Below are 13181 nucleotides of genomic sequence, written 5' to 3'. Positions count from 1 at the left end.
TAATTGGTTGGTATTGTGGGGTCCAATGTGGACCTTTTGAAAAGGGGGGTGACCCAGGCTTCTTTGATGCTGGCTGGGACTGAGTTAGAGTTGAAAGAGGAATTAACAAAGTTTGTGATAGTAGGGGTAAGGGTGGATGCACATGCTTTGATTCGTTTAGCTGGGATGCTGTCCCCTTTACAATTGGTGGCTTTTAGTTTAGAGATGGTATCAAACACTAGTTCTTGAGTGACTGGGGTGAAGTGGAATAAGGAGCTTGAGTTATCATTAGTAGTGATAAGAGGGTTGGGGGCAGAAGCATTTTTGTCAGCTAGTAGCAATCTTTTGGTAGTGATTTTGTTTTGTAGCAGGGCAATTTTGGCGGCAAGAGCATCTTGTATGGTAGTGCACCATTCTTTACTGGAGTTGGTGGGGTTTGCGGAGGTTATGGGATTTTCTAATTCTCTAAGGATAGAGAAGAGTTCCTTAGAGTCTGATGCTGCGTTGCTGATACGGGAGTTGTAAGTGTTAGATTTATGTGAGATGATGGCTGTTTTATCGATTTTGTTGGTGGCCTTGAAAGCTTTGGCAGAGTCAGGGGTGGGGTGTTTGTTGTGGGTGTGTTCAAGCGAACGTTTTGACCTTCTTAGGGAGACTGGTTCTTAGTGGAACCAGAAATGGGACTTTTTGTTTGTGTGTCACGTTTTGGTTGTGATAGGAGCTACTTCATCAATATTAAGAGTGAGACATTTATGGTAGTATTCAGCAATGGCACTAGGATTGTTGCTAATGACTGGGTTTGTTTCTAGTGTTTTGTTAAGGGTAGGGATGAAGTTATCAACAGTGAGCTTCCGGGGGTTTCTGGCTTTGTAGGTGTCCATTACTTTGGCCTTAGGCGGGCAGGGTTCATCACTCCTGAGGGTGAATTCTAAGCAGAAATTATCTGTCCAGCTGAGGGGGTTAATTGTGTCTATGGTGAGATTAGTGTTAAGTGAGAGAATCCAGCCAAGGGTTCTGCCCCTGAAATGAGTGGGGGCATTGACCAGTTGGATGAAATTCCTGTCTTTGAGTGCTGAGTAAAGGGCTGCAGCTTTATGGTCTAGGTCATCATTGAAGCCTAGGTTGAGGTCTCTGAGGATAATGCATTTCGTGTTGGGTTAATGATGGGTGCAAGTAGTAGTGGAATGTCAATTTCTGGGTGACTATTGCAACTACGTTATGCCAGTAGTCGTTTAGTGGTTTGTGAGTAGTGAGGGTGGGAGTGAGGCTACGAAGTAGTAGTTTGGTGTGCGATCTTAGTCGAAGCATCCTATCATTCCCATCTAAGGGTAGGATTTGCTGCTAGTGTGGGTTCGGGGGTGAGTGAATGGTCAGCTGTAAGAGTCGTGGGAGAAGGCTCTCTACCAGAGAGCGTGGATGTGATATTAGGACTATAGTCATAGTTTAGGCTAGTAGGAAATGGTGTGGTAGTTGGTAGGAATGGTTTTGGGCAGAGTAGAGGGTAATGTCTGGGGCAAGGCAGTCTAGTGAGGCTGTTTCTAAAAGCGAGGTAGTGGTCACCTAAGCACGGTGTGCTGTCTTGGATAAGGCACATTGGGAACATGATGAGAAATAGGCAACTTGGCATAGCTGTTCTTGGTGTGGGGTGGAACAAGAGGGGAGGGTGTGCAGAGCTATGTATGGCTGGCATGGGTCTACAACACAAGATGGGTGCATGGTTTTTGGATCTAAATAAGTTCAGCAGGGGGCTTGAACAGAGATTTGAGATATGGTTTTGCAATGCTCAATGGTCGGGACCATAGGCAGGTGAATACTCAATGCAACGTGTGATGAGGTGGTTTAAGATTTAGTGTGCCGATTGTTCAGTATGCATTATGGCGGATTGGGCTACAGGCAAGATGCTTCCAAGCACAATATGTTGAAGCAGGTTAAATGCGACAAGCTCGTTGAGCCCATTATGGCATGTTCGGCTAGCTGCAATAGTCTTCCAAACATAGTGCATCACGTCAGTCTAAAAGCGGTAGGCTTGCAAAGCACAATATAGATGATGAGGCTGAAAGCAACAAGCTCCTAAATACAGTATGGCAAATCAAGGCTATATGCGACAGGCACAATATGGCAAGTTATGCGGAATGCAGTAGGTTTCCAATCAGAGTGCATCATGAAAGGCTTAAGAGCGGTAGGCTCACCATTTAGCGAATTTAGACTGAAAGCAACACACTCTTGGATTCAGTAAGGTAAATTGGACTAAGTGCAACAAGCTCAGAAAGCATAGTATAGTGGTTTTGGCTAAGTGCATCATGCACAAAATAGGCTAAATACAACACGCACAATACAGCAAGTTGGGCTGAGTGTGGCAGACTTCCAGTCAGAGTGCAGCACGAAAGGCTAAGATTGGCAGTAGACAATATGCTGAATTAGATTGAAAACAACAAGCTCTTAGATGGAGTATGGTAAAAGATGCTAAAACTGGATGCAGTAGGCTCTCAGAATGCACAATGCAGCTAGTGCAGGGTGCACATGCTATAGTTCGAATGAGTAGCAGAGTGCTGGTAACAAGAATGTATAGGATCTTAGAAGTCACAGAAAGGTGTCAACGTTTTTAGAATGTTTCTTGTGGACGTAGTCTGGGGGAGACGCTGTACGGTGACGCGTGAGCTAGAGTTTGTTGGGGTTCTGCGTATGCCGTGGATTTAGCCTTGGCAAGCTATAATTAATGTTGTGAGCGAGTGGGCATATGGATGTGTAGGATGGAGAAACATTTGGAGGAGTACTTACGGCGAGGAAGGCATGCAGAGGGACTGGTCGACCGACCGTGCACCATCGCGGACAGGCGCAGATATGTATGGTGCCTTTATAAAGGGTGCTTTGCAAGAGGAATGCAGACTCTCGCCTTCCGGCGGAACTCAGCTGGTTAAATGCTGCAATGCGCCAATGTGCATCGGGGAGGTGTTGCAAGGGACACAGAGCAAGAAAACAGTGGCGGCCATTTTAGTAATAACCACGTGTCTTGCACCGTGGTAAAATTGATTACTATCGTTCCAGGTTAGAGAAATGGGATGTTGCAGAGTCGGATTGCGGCTCTTCTCTAAAGCAGGGCTTCTGCCCTAGCTTGTGGATCGTGCCGCTGTAGTCAGGAAGGCGTCGGAGGTTTGGCCGTGTAGTCAGCTGCCCATGGAATCAGCTCTCAGGGACGATGGGGCTGGGCTCCTGCCCCCCCCAACAACGAAGGAGAATGGTTAATGCTCCTTGCATGTCTATTTCTTTGCCCTCGACAATATCTGCATATCGTTTCTTATAATATGCAAACAAATATTTCTTGACTCCTACCTGGGTATCCCGTGTCTGTCCATCCATCCCTTGCTCTAATTGTTTGACTGGGGGTCTTGCTTTTATGTAACCAGGCTAGTCTAGTAACCGGCCTGGTTTGTCTCCTTCAAAGTGTTGCCTGTCCACATATTTTTTATAATTTAAGTTACATAGCCTCTCCCAATGGGTCCTCAGGGGACCCTGTGCGCCCTTGCATCATTATTATTATTATTATTGTTTCTAAACTCTTCTCTGTGTTGTGTAAATCCTGTATTATACCACCTTGCAGCCCCTTCGATCTCGATATCGCCTCCCCCTCACCACCACTTTAAATGTCTCCCACAGCGTCCCTGCTGATTTTACACTACCAGTATTATCTTCAAAGTACTTCTTTATCCCATTACTCAGTTCCTCTCTAAACACTGTGTCTTTCAATGCCTTGACCCTGAGTGTCTATGTCGGGATTCTCGCCCTGGGAGGTAGGTTCTGCCATGTTATTATCAATGGTGCGTGGTCTGAGAGGACCATAGCCTTATATTCTGTTTCTGTCACTTCTTGTGTTAACTCCTGCCCAATAAATATATTATCCAATCCAGTGTACAAGTTTTATGGGGCAGAATAATGTGAGTATTCACTCTCCTGTGGGTGGTGCGTCCTCCACACATCCACCAACTGAAAATCCTGTAACAAAGCACCCAGGGCCTTTGCAGCTGCAGCATGGCTTCCGACCTTCCCATCTGACCTGTCTACACTCTGGTCCAGGGTGCAGTTGAAGTCCCCTCCCCAGATGACTGCCCCGTCCATATATGAGCTTATCGTAGTATACAAGTTCCTAAAATAGCCCGTAGTGTCTTGGTTAGGGGCATATATATTGATAATACTCACCTCTCTACTCTCCACTATCCCTTTGATTAACACCATTCTGCCATCTGTATCTATAGTAGACTGCATTAGCTTAAATGGGACGTGTGGTGCTACCCATGTTATGACTCCTCTGAAATACGCTGAATATGTCCCAGGTTGGTCCCTTTTCATTTTCTTGTCACCACCCCCTGCTTCTCCTTAGTCAGGTGGGTTTATTGGAGCAGTGCAATGTCTACTCTTTGTCTCCTGACCTTATTTTGTTTAATGTAGCTATTTAATCCCCTCACATTCCAGGTCGCTATCTTCAAGTTTCCCATCTTATCCATTTCCTACCCCTCCCATCTCCGCCCCCACCCTCCTCCTCTTCCTTCGAGGCTCATGTTTGTAGGCTTGCTCTCTGGTAACTCCCCAAGCTCCCACCCCTCCCCCCTTTGAAACTCCCCAACTTTCCCTCTACCCACCACCCCACCCATCCCCAACTGTTGCTCAGCTCCATCCCTGGATCTCAAGCTACCCCGCATCTAGTCCTTTCTTGGCCTCTGCCGGTACTTGGAAGACAGAAGGGGTGATACCACACTACTGGTATCCCGACTAAACGAACTACTGGGGGTAAGAACGTGTTGCCTCCTTATCTCCTGCACTAGGGCCACAGTCTAGTACGGATACGTAAATCTTACGCCCTCCTGAGCACATGTCACTTATAATGTTTTATATTTAAATCCATAGGTCTGTATCATGGGTATATATTGAGGTCTATATCTACATTCTCTTTTTTGTATATGGTGAGCCCCTCTGGATTTTCTTACCAGCCCATATCCATGTCAGTGTTACAGCTGCTAACTAACATCAACCATATCAATCAATAGTACAGTATGGGAGAAGAGTCGGTTCACTTATCCTGTCCGCTCTGAGTCTGGCCATCCGCCCCCGCCGGACAACCCAGTGTGTCCAGCCAGCTTGCCGCTTTCTCGGGTGTCTTGAAGGAAAACGCCTTGCTCTTATGTAAGACCTTCAATTTTGCTGGATACAGTAGCATGTATTTGAAGCCTGATTCCCGCAGCTGTCTCTTCAGCGCCACGTAGTGTAGTCGTTGTCTCTGGACCAACAATGTGTAGTCCGGATATGCTGTGATGGTCGCGGACGCTCTGCTTATCATCTCACCTTTGCAGAAGTGTTCCAGAATCTTTTCCCTGTCTTTGTAGTTCAGGATCTTGGCAATGATTGCCCGGGGAGGGGCTTCCGGTTGGGGTCTCCTGGCTTGGGCTCTGTGCGCCCTCTCTACTGTGAACTCTTGGGTGAGCGCTCTTGCGCCTATCTCTTGTATCAGCATGTTCTCTACATAGTTCGTTGGGTCCCTGCCGTCTTCTCCTTCCGGCAGCCCAACCACACGTATGTTGTTGCATCGTGCTCGCCCTTCTGCCTCTTCTGCTCGGCTTTCCAGATTGTGAACATGTTGCTGCAATACATGAACCTCCTTGGTGTTGGCTGTGCTAATGTCTGTGTTGGTTTTAACTTTGCTTTCTAATTCCTCTTGCGCTCTACCAGCGCTCTCACGTCCTGTCTCAGGAGGTTGATATCCACACTAACCGCATCAATTTTGAATTCCAATGAGGATTTTAATTCTGCCAGGGCTGCATCGATCTTGCTCTCCCATGAGGATTTCAGTTCTGCTATGGCTTCCAGGATATGTTGATCGTTACGTGTTGGAGCGGTTGTCCCTCGAGTATTTCCCCCAGCGTGTGTGGACGCGTCCGGTGATTGGGACGATATGGTGAAGAAGTCCATCGTGGGTTGCTTCTCTTTAACTTTGCTGTTTCTGGCTGCCATCATTTTCACTGTCTTGCTTGTGTTAGTTGCCTACTTCCACAACACTGGTCGTTTCTTGTTTCCTGGGTTACAATTCACTGGCTGTGGTTACGCCCCAAATTGAGCTTGGCCAGATGCCATTTTTCTGTGGTTCTGCTAGGGCCGCACTCCTCGTTGTGTCCCCAGCACGCTTGCCAATATGATTACTGCATGCCTCGGCGCAGACCTGTGGCTGGTCATGCACTGCGCTCCCACCTTTGCCTGTACTGCCTTTGCGGCGTTGTCTCGGCTTGCTCAGATGTCCCATGCAGGCTCGGGTCTTCGGCAGGTCCGTCTCAGCATTGCCCAGCACCGTTACATGGAATCCACGCCACCCCCGACTAGCGCCTGACCGCTACTGTGGGTGCTACTTAATGCATGAGTCAGAAGGGTGCAAAGGAGGGCACTAAGTGCCAGGGGGCTAGGGTGATTAGCTGCCTGCTCCTAGGTGCCTGATTTGTGGTGCTGTTATTCACATTACACCTCCTTCCTGTATTATCTCTGCAGGCTTGTGACCCCATGTGGGCTGTGTCATTCGGGCTATTTATGCCCCTCCACAGGGATGAGAGCTTCAGCTACTGCTGCATGGGAAGCCATAACTCCTGTGGGTGCCACATTGTCTCTTCCAATATGGGAGGCTTCAGCACAGACAGTATTCTTATGGGTCCTTTTATGAGCCACTGACTCTTCTGGACCGGAGTTCTGGTCTGGTACGCTCCCTGCCGTCCTGCTCTGGTGTCAGATGCTGTTGTGTGTCTTCACACGGTTGAGGCTGCCTGCCTCCTTTCGACCCTTCCTTTCTCCTGCTTAAAATATCCAGATCACTCCAAACCCACTTGCGACGGCTGGGGCCCCCTGCATTACTTGTGACCTCTTTGTGCTCTGAATATCTGCTATTGCCGTCCGTTGCCTTCTTTCACCCCCCCCCCCCCGGAGCAGGCTGGTGTCATCTGCAAGGGTGCTTCCCCTCTGCTGCGCCACTGTATCTGTGTGGCGTGGCGATCGCTTCTCATCAGGGACTCTCCGAGTTGATCCTTCGTTTTGCTTAGATGTTAATCTCTGTCCCAGCACTTTCTTACTACTGGGTCATTTCTGTTAGGCAATAGTACTGGATTTTTCATGCGCGGCCCGCTCGTGCCCCCCTCGATTTGCCTTGTTGCTAGAGCTGCGCGCTCGGACTCCGAGGTATTTCACTTCTCTACAGCCGCGCTGCAGCCCGCTTCAAAATATACATGCCTTGCGGCCTTCTGCTGCAGCGTTTCTTTTTGTTGCAGTGATACAATGTCTCATCAGATCGAGCATGAGGCGCGCACCTTCCGACAGCGCCACACTCAGCGCATACTTTGTATCCTCTCGGTCGTTACCTTCAGCCGACCCGATTCCTTTGCGCTTGGTATAGTTACCGTAAAGGACGGGGCTCCGTTTCGCCCTGCCAACTTCTCAGTAATTGGCCTTTGCCTTCATACTCGGCCGGGCGCCATTTTGTTCCTTTATCCCCAAAGTCCTACAAACGTCACCTCCTCCGAATCCTTTATAATGAAGGCATTCAGTGTCAGACTTTCCACCATCAATTGCTCATAATATTCATGTAGTTGTAGCTTCACTCTCACTCCTCATAGTGAACTTCCAACACCTATTTTCGACCGGATCATTGACGGATCGGCAGGAGCTTCGGGAATACACGTCTTAGTTCGTGGCCATGTAGCCACGCCCCCCCCCCTTTTTTTTAACTTGTACAACAGCACGCAGGGGCATAGGGGACACATCAAATCTGGGGGGCACAGCGGGACACCTTGCAGACTTTGCTACAGACACAACCCAACCCATATTCAAACTAACATAAAGCTAGGCCAGCCGAGTGCCAAAGTCTTTCAGGGCTCCAATAGACACTTATGTTTAATACATTTTAAAATAAAACCCCAGCAATAAGGGCAGATTTAAAAAAACGGTCATGCTTCAAACAAGTTGCAGATTTCTCCACTATGCCACAATATTTAAAGCTGATTGTAAACAAGTTTTCATCAAAACAGTGTTAGAAAAAGTATTTTTGCACTGCTAGAACAAACTTTCAAAGGTTTGACATTTTACAGCCGGGAATTTGAGGAACCAAAGTTTTCTTAATATCTTTCATGATGTAGTTGTAGTGAGGGGGTTTTTAAAGTGATCAATGGGCATGTTTTAGTCTTGAGGAATGTATTGAATGTGCACTAAAGATTGGTTGGTGAAAGAAAGCTGCATACACTGTAATAAGGTGACAAACAGCCAGTTTAATGCAGTACGAACCTCAGCCAGTCGCTCTCTCAACCGTAACTGAAAGGAATGTGGAACCCTGGACAGAAGGCAACCTACCAGGGTTCCATTACAACACTTATTCCCTGCATGGATGGAAACAAAAGAAAGGAAAAGGGAAAAAAAAGAAAAGGACAAAGGAGGGAAAAGAACAAAGAAAGGAAACACAAATAAAAACAGCGGGAAAAACAAATCACTTACTGGGACCCCAAACCACATCGTTTTTAAATGAAATGAGGAAATGTAATCCTTGAGGCGCAACCGGACCCCCTTGTTCCTCCTCAGCAGAACAAAACTGTTGGTTCCTCTCCTCCTCCACAGGTGCAAAAGGAACATAAACACCCCCTCCCCCCGGCCCACGTTACCCTTCCACACCTGGGCTAGGGGCTTCCATACATTGAGAAACACCTCCCCACTCGCAGGACTTCTCTCCTCCATGGTCACAAAATCGGAACCCTCACTGGGCCCCCACACGCAAACAGCTCCCTCACTTGAAACATGCTTGAAAGGCGCAACTGATTCCCTTTGCACTGCCAACCTCTTCTTGCTCCACGTCGAACCCTCGTCATGCACAACATAACCTGCACTCACCTTCACCTTGGTGGCCGGAGACATGTACACACTGCAACCCTTGAGCACAAACCATGGATTTTTCACACAAACCCAATCACCAACAAAAACCTCAAAAGACTTCCTGTTCAATTGCCGTAATCTCACACTCTGCTGATGTAGGCGCACCCTCTCCAACACCTCAGCCATATCCACCTCGGTGCTGAGCCTTCCTACCTCTCATGAGTTTAAAAGGAGAATGTCTGGTGATCAACAAAGTTGTATGCCTATACGTAGAGTAAGCTTCTGAACTCATGGACCTTGATGTGCTCGCCATCACAGAGACGTGGTTCAAGGATAGCTCTGTCATGAAGACTACAACATCCTCTCTGCGCCCAGGCCAAAGAAGACCGGGGGCGGAGGGACGCTGAACTTCCCAGAATGGATACCTGTGTCCATCATTCCTACTCAGACCTACTCCTCCTTCGAATGCCTAGTCTGAAGGCTATCACTCTCTCTCTCGGAATGGGCCTCCCCTCCTCCTCTCATCTCCTCCTGGTGGGTGATCTCAACATCCATCTGTACTCTCCTGACTCCTCAGCACTCTTGATGCTCTCATCTCCACTGACATCCCTCTCTCTATCCCTCTCACTACCTCTCTCTCTTGGACTGACCACTCTCGTCTCAACACACCATAGGCTCTCCTCTCCTCTTGCAGCAACGCAGGCGGTACGGCCACTTGGCTTCAAAGTCACCAGACCCATGAATAAAGTGACAGTGGCTGCCTTTGCCTCTACCTACTCTCCTCCTCCCATCCCTGCGGCTGACTACCACCCTGACACAGCCCTCGTTAACCTCAATCTCTCTATCTCCAACACTCTTGATACATTTGGCCCTGTCATGAGGGTCCGACTGAAGCCTTCCAAAAAGTACAGCTCTTGGTACAACTCTGATCCAGCTGCCCTTAAACGCAAGTTTTGGTGCAGCTGACCGGAAATGGACCTGGTTGGGCGGACCATCTGACAAACTGGCCAGCCGCCTCCTTCAAAGGCAATATCGACTCTGCATCTACTGAAACAGAGTCTTCATTCAATCTTGCATCTCTGCGGCATCTAACAACACTGCCAAACTCTTCAAAGTCTGCAAGGAACTGGCCAATCCTGTAGCAACCTCTTCTTCTATCACACCCTCCCAGGAATTTTGCTCGGCCCTCGCTGCACACTACATCACAAAATCCCAAGACATATTTTCCTCCCTCTCTTCCACACCACAGCATACACCAACACCAGAGACTCTGTTGGCCCCGCCTCCACTTACTCTCTCCTCTCTCACACCCGTCACACCGGATGAGGTCACCAGACAAGTCTGGTCTATGAAGGCCTCATCCAAACAGGTGGACCCCTGCTCCTCCAAAACCATTAAGGACAATATTGAATCCCTTTCCCCAGCATTGGCTGATCTCTGCAATCTCTCCTTCTCAACTGGGGTTTTCCCAACTGCCCTTAAGCACTCCCTTGTGCACCCTCTGCTTAGGAAACCCCCTGCTGTCCCCTCCATTCCAGCAAACAACTGCCCTATTTCTATCACTCCTTTCCTGGGCAGACTCCTGGAGACATTGGCTATCTCTCAGCTGACCTTCCACACTGAATCTATTGGTTGCCTCCAAGACCATCAGTCTGGCTTTACAGCATCCAGTGGCACGGAAACTCCTCCTCTGAACACCCGTGAGGACCTCTCAAATCTCGACACTAACACTCCCTCTGTCCTCATTCCCCTTGACCTCTCCTCTGCCTTTGACACCGTTAACCACAACACCCTGATCGCATGGCTCTGTGACACCCTGGGATTGACAGGTCAGGCTCTGGCATGGTTAACCTCCTTTCTCTCACACCGCCGATCCCAGGTGGAACTCAGAGCCTTTCTCTCGACTATAGCTCTCTCAACCTGTGGCATTCCCCAGGGATCTAATCTTTCCCCATGGTTTTTCAACGTGTATATATGTATGGCTGCCCAGGCACGGGTGATCTCCACTTTCACCTTTAACTTCCAGTGTTACACGGATGACATGCAACTATCTTTCAGGCTAGCCTCAGCCTCCTCCTCCTCGCTCATATCCGACTGTCTGTCTGCTATTCAGTCATGGTGTGCTGGAAACGACCTCTGTCTCAACGCCAGCAAGTCTGAGATCGTTCTCATTGGGGCCCCTGCTCCTGCTTTCCCACTTTCACTCTGTCCGGCCTCCCTTGCCCTGCACCCATACCCACCTGCGAGGCTAAAAACTTTGGGGTCTTCTTCGACTCCACTCTCTCCTTTTCCTCTCACATTTCTGACATCTCTAAAAAGTCTAATTATCAGTTACACCTCATCAGAGGTACTCTACCATTTCTCACTTTCCCCCAGTGGCTCAATTTCTCCAGAGCCCAGTTTGCTCTAGGCTGGACTATTGCAACAGCCTCTTCCTCAACCTCCCTTCTTCTGCCCTGCACTCTCTGCAACTCATCCATAACAGAACCACAAGATTTATCCTTGGCCTGAAGCCCAGGGGCCGCATCCTTCCAGGACTGAAATCCCTTCACTCGCTCCCAGTGGCTACTAGTATCAAGTTCAAGATCCTCTGCATTGTCAACAAGGCTTTCTGGGGTCTAGGACCTACCTACCTGCAACGCTGCCTACATAAATACTGTCCCTCACAAGCCCTCCGCTCATCTACCTCCAACCTTCTGCATCATCCTTATCCATCATCCTTATCCTCTGCAGGTGCCTCCCTTTGGAATAGACTTCCTGCCGCCCTCCGTCTTGAGCCTGCTCTTCTAAAGTTCCGGAAACTCCTCAAGACCTTCCTTTCTCCTCTTCCTTCTCTTCCCCTCTGCCTTGCTCTTTCCCTCTCCCTCCTCCTCCTAACAGCTTGCTGACTGGCCGTCTGGTGTACCTCAGAGTCTCGCAGGTTTTGGGCACCCCTGCCAGTCTTCTCTCACACTTGCCTGAGGGCCCTACACCCCATCCACCTTCACTGCACTTGAGAATAACCCAAGAGAGTGGCTCTCTCTGCATTTACCCTAGTCTCCACTGACCAGGTGCACTTCGACCTCCCCCTCCCTGTCTCTGCACTTGCATGATCCAAATGCACCATGCCCAAAGACTGACTGTATGTTCTCCCTTGTCTTCACTCCAAATTGCACTGATACAACTGCAGAATCGCTGTCAGGCCTATTTGCTGTGTCTCAACTGTTAAATGTATTACACGCACTTAAGCTGCCTGTGCAGACTATTAAAGTCTCAGAATTTCAAGGGCTCTGAGCGACTGTTGTTTTTTCACATGTTCCCACCCTCCTTGAGCGTTTTGAAACACTTGCCTGTGCATAGGTGCTTTATATATAAAAAATACCATACCATAACAAAACTTCGTTCCAAATCAACCTGTTGGTAACAGCCAATTGGATGGCACTCTGTACTAATCTGTTCAACCCCTCCATCAACCCATTTGCCGAAGGATTGTACAAAGCGGTCCTGTGGTGTATTATGCCCAAAATCCTCTGAAACTCCTGCATGCAACTCGCCACAAACTGCATCCCATTATCTGTGACAATACCAGCTGGTGCACCTTCCATGTCAAAGATCTTACCTACAGAATTCACAATCTTCTCAGCCGTGACCATCTCCAGGGTAGTAGCTTCCAACCAACGCGAAGTATAATTTACCAGGACCACGACAAACCTCAACTCGCCACCCAGCACATCTCAGGCCCCACAATGTCCAAAACCAGTTTCAACCACACTTCCTTGGGAACCTTCAGGGGGTATAGCGGCTGCGGCTGCACCACCTTGCTCTTATAACTTACAGAACACGCAAAACAAGCCTTCACCACTTGCTCAACATCCTCATCCATTCCTGGCCACCAATATGTTTCCTGCAATCATTTTTTCATTAGGGATCTGCCCAGATGTCCTTCATGAGCTAAGTTCACAAACCTGGACCTCAGACCGAGAGGAGGAACCAACCTGTCCCCTCTCGTAACACCCCATGGCCCATCAGACAATTTGTGCCAAATATGCATGTAACCCTTTTCTTCTCCCTTGCAGTTCAGCTCTATACAAACACTTCTCAGATCCTCCTTGATCCATGCCAGCTCTGGATACTCTGCACACTCCATTCCCACTCATCCTTTTCAGGCGAGCGGCATGTTTTCCTCAGCCTCCTTCTGGAGCTCATTGCAGCCGCCAGGCAATCAGGACAGACAATCTGCCACCACGGTCTTCAATCCAGAGATGTGTTCCACCCTAAAATTACATTCTTATAGATCAGCCATTCATCTCACTATCCTTGACGAGACAGACCCCGTGCCCTTA

The sequence above is a fragment of the Ambystoma mexicanum genome, chromosome 5q, assembly GCF_040938575.1.
Source record: "Ambystoma mexicanum isolate Mex_15411 chromosome 5q, UKY_AmexF1_1, whole genome shotgun sequence".
Taxonomy (NCBI): domain Eukaryota; kingdom Metazoa; phylum Chordata; class Amphibia; order Caudata; family Ambystomatidae; genus Ambystoma; species Ambystoma mexicanum.
Note: the sequence above shows the minus strand (reverse complement) of the source record.